This window comes from Hippocampus comes, unplaced genomic scaffold, assembly GCF_001891065.2.
Source record: "Hippocampus comes isolate QL1 unplaced genomic scaffold, H_comes_QL1_v1.1 scaffold118, whole genome shotgun sequence".
NCBI classification, from domain to species: domain Eukaryota; kingdom Metazoa; phylum Chordata; class Actinopteri; order Syngnathiformes; family Syngnathidae; genus Hippocampus; species Hippocampus comes.
The window spans coordinates 1510342-1514262 of record NW_017805461.1 but is presented as its reverse complement, the minus strand read 5'-3'; the positions used below and the strand labels follow the sequence as shown (position 1 = coordinate 1514262).

Here is a 3921-nt window from a genome sequence, read left to right as displayed (position 1 = left end):
ACACACACACACACACACACACACACAGTCTTTCGGTTGGTTGTTTTGGGGTTACTCTCGTCAATTTGTTCTTCAGTGGGGAAAATAAATGCAATTGTAGGTCTGGAGATTGACCAGTCTAAATGTTTCCACTTCTCTCAGATGATGAATTCCTTTGTTGTATTTCGGGGTTATTATCTTGATGCAAAGTGAAGGATCTTCAAATCACTTTGGTTACGCTCTTAAATTGGTCGACAAAATGTTTCTGGAGACCTTTTAACACATTTTGCTGTTGCCATCATTGAATAAATCATTCATGTTGTTTAATGAGCCCATGTCAGAAATTCTGTTACTTTGCACACAAAAGGATTGGTTCTTCTTTCGGACATCCCAAATTGTTATACTGGCTATGGTTGGTGTTTGTGCTCTGGCTCTGATTGATTTTCCATTTCCTTTTATCAATACAACAGGTTTCCATATTACCTCTGGCTCTAACTCGTAAAAAGATCTTCATCGGAAAAATACATATTTGTAACCAAGTGTAGGCATTGAGAACAATTTTTCTTTCAAATTATCAAATTAATAGGATTCATCTGGCCCACAAATCTGACAGTCACATGATCCAATACTTTTTCTCAGATGAAGTAGCATCTGTGTTCAAATAAACGGTCTATTTCAAATAAATGTTGATCTCCAGTCTCATATTCATCTGAAAAAAAAACTAGATGTTTTCAATAAATAAAAAAATTATGCATTTAAAAAGAACGTATCAATTTCAATATCAATACATTTGTTTCAACTAAATGGTGTCTGATTACAGAGAGAAAGTGTGTTGCTAGTGAAGACTCTTGGAATTTAAAAAAAAAAAAAAACTGCCACTTAGGACTGCCTGCCTAGTAAGCTACATGCTATAGCTTAGCACATGGTTCAACTTAGCTCATGATGCATGTGGCAACTCCATGGCAGTGGCCTTTTGCAGAGTTACCATATACCGGTGCATTTGCATAGAGATCATCATGCAGGCAAAGCAATGTCAACGCTGTTGGATACGGGCTGCAGCATAACACCACAGGTAGGAGATCGAAAAAGAAGCGAGAGTGCGTTTGGCCATAACAATGGCAGTATTAGCGACCGGCGCAATAAATCATGCACCAACATTCTGGCCACATCAAGGCACCGGCACTCAGGAAGTGGAGACTGAACGGTACCACACACACCAAAGGCTGAGCTCCACAGGAGGGGCTGGTCTGCAGACCACGTTGCCACGATGAATGTAAGGCGCCGCCAGATGTTGGCCCTTCATAGAGCAGATGACAGTGTCAGAGCTGAAAATAAATAGGAGGTGAATTAAAACAAAAATGAGACGAGACACGGATGCAGTTTGTCAAACCATGAGCAGCCAGTGGCTCATTTGGTGATGAAAGAAGCACTAATTGATTCAAGTCTTGCCAAGCACCCCCCCTACTGACTGTGACAGCTCAAAGGGAACATTTCATCCTATTAGAGCCATAGCTTGTCAATGTGCAAGGGAGAGCTAGTTACAGCAAGAGTCGAGTAACAGAGTAAAATCTTGGAAAAAAAACAGATAAAAACTGGAGTCGGGGCGGTAAAAAAAAAGCAGTCTACTGTAAAAATCGCCTCCAAGCCCGTCAATTGTGACAAGATCTGACATTGCATTTGTGTGTGTGATGTGATCTGATTACCCAACCTGAGTGGGACAGAAAGCAGTGCTCATGTTTGAAGGTCAGACATACAGTAACAGTTGCCATGGAGACACCAAGTAGACCAAGTAAACCATGTGCAGTGTTGCCACTTTATTGAGGCATCTGCATCAACCCGTGTGGAGTGCATAGTTCGGAAATTTGCCTGGTTTCAAATACTTCGAGCAAAGATACTGTCTTTCTGTTTTCAAATTCATGAATAAAATACACTTATGTGACTCTTCATTTGGGACACAGTGTATTAAGAACCAATGTGGGAGCAGCATTCTATCCCATCCTAAAAATACATACATCTGATGAATGATAAAATGATCGTTTTCAGAGGTGACACAAAAAGACAAAACAACACTTGAGGTGTGAAGTGAGGAGTTTATCCTTTAAATGCTAGCGAACTGATTTGAAATTCCCAGATCTCAGGGCTCTCAGGGAACGATGGCAAATTGACCCCAAAATGTTTCCGCAGGCATATTTCGGTCAAATTATTGTTGCTGATTCAAGCACGTGTTTTTTTTTTTTACTTGTTTTTGTGTGCTGAACGTTTCTGCTTGTTCGAGCAAACCTGTTGCAGAAAGTGCCAATGAATGCAGGATGCAATATGTAGATTGACAACTTTAACCACATTTATTACATGTTACTGTCGAGCACATCTTGATACGAGTGGCAAATTTTAACCTTCCTCGCCAAGTTTCCATAGAAACCCGCTGGAGTTCATGTTGATTTCCTGAGTTCATCAAATACTGGAGAAAAATCATTTGGCAACCTGTCATTGGGGACAAAAATAACTATAACGGCATGCTTGTTGCATTTCTGAACACTCTCATAATCTTCGACGCTCGAAGTCATTTCCATAAACGTTTGAACCTCCTGAACCACACAGCTTGTACGATTCATATCACATGCCACCTCTCATTCAGAGAGCATTAAGTGTCAGCGCTTTGAACACAGGCATGGCTCCTAATCTCTTTATATTTCTTTGCATCCGCTCAGCTAACGTCATAGCTTTTTATACACCTGCCCAGAGGCGAGTTCCGCTCAAGAAAATCGTCAAACTGGAAGATCTCCATCAGCTTGGCAGCAGAACACAGTGGAAGTCTTGGATCAGTTCAGGGGATTGGCGCAGCTGAGCTCTGCCATAGAAGACACGTGACGTGCACTTTTGAATAAGAGGAGCGTTTAAGGATGGAGGGAGCAGCGGGAGAAAGAGCGAGAGAGGGGTAATCACATCAAGGGATTAGTGGCTGTTATCAATGGAGGACAGGGAACCTGCTTGGTGACATATTCAAGCGTGCTATCTATCTATCTATCGATCGATCGATCGATCGATTGATCGATCTATCTATCTATCTATCTATCTATCTATCGATCGATCGATCGATCGATCGATCGATCGATTGATCGATCTATCTATCTATCTATCTATCTATCTATCTATCTATCTATCTATCTATCTATCTATCTATCTATCTATCTATCTATCTATCCATTTGTCTGTCTGTCTGTCTGTCGGTCTGTCTGCCTGTCTATGCCTGATGATGATTCACTTACACAGCAGTCTCTCCTCGTCCCCACCTCTGGGCAACAGTTATGATTTTGGTTCGTAATATTCTCTCTACCTACTTCATACGGGAAAATAATATTCTTCTCCCCTGAGCGTTTGTGTTGGCATGCGCCCTCCCTTGAATGATGGCCATTCACTGGTGAACAAACAAGACATTTGTCTGTATCACCTAAGGGAAGCATTTGCAGCTTATCCTTTACTTCAATTTTCATTTTGCAAGTGACTCATACATTCCAAACTTTGTTGCGAGGACTTGGGCATGCTGGATGTACTCTACATGGACAGAAATAGTGGAAGACGTGGTTATTACACCTGCTGGAATGACACAATTAACACCTCACGATATTTGTAAATTTGAGGTTGTAATTTGCTGTGGTGTACGAGGTGTGTCACAAAAGTTCATGAATAAGTGGCAGAAAAGATATATTTTAAACAATAAACTACAAACCATGGGCTCTATTTTCATAGAGAGGCACATGTGTGCTTAGCGTAAAAACTGGCGCATTTTTGTGCCGAGGCCAGTGTAGATTACCGTGCTTGGGGATTTGGTAGAACACGCTGCACCTTTCTGGTACACCGAGGACATTTTCTATATTACATGCCGCTGGAGCACTTGGCAATTTGGTGACAGAAAGTACACTCGACTTTAGACCAGGTAAAAGC

At 41.3% G+C, this 3921-nt stretch overlaps 1 long non-coding RNA gene across 1 annotated transcript in view; it reads left to right on the top strand.

Annotated features, from left to right (window-relative positions):
* Window positions 1-309, top strand: part of LOC109518801 (uncharacterized) — a 14719-nt gene extending 14410 nt beyond the window's left edge. Inside the window, exon 2 of the long non-coding RNA XR_002168817.1 lies at window positions 29-309. This is a non-coding gene — a long non-coding RNA (uncharacterized LOC109518801). The remainder of the gene's footprint in view (window positions 1-28) is intronic.
* The last annotated feature ends 3612 nt before the right edge of the window (window positions 310-3921 follow it).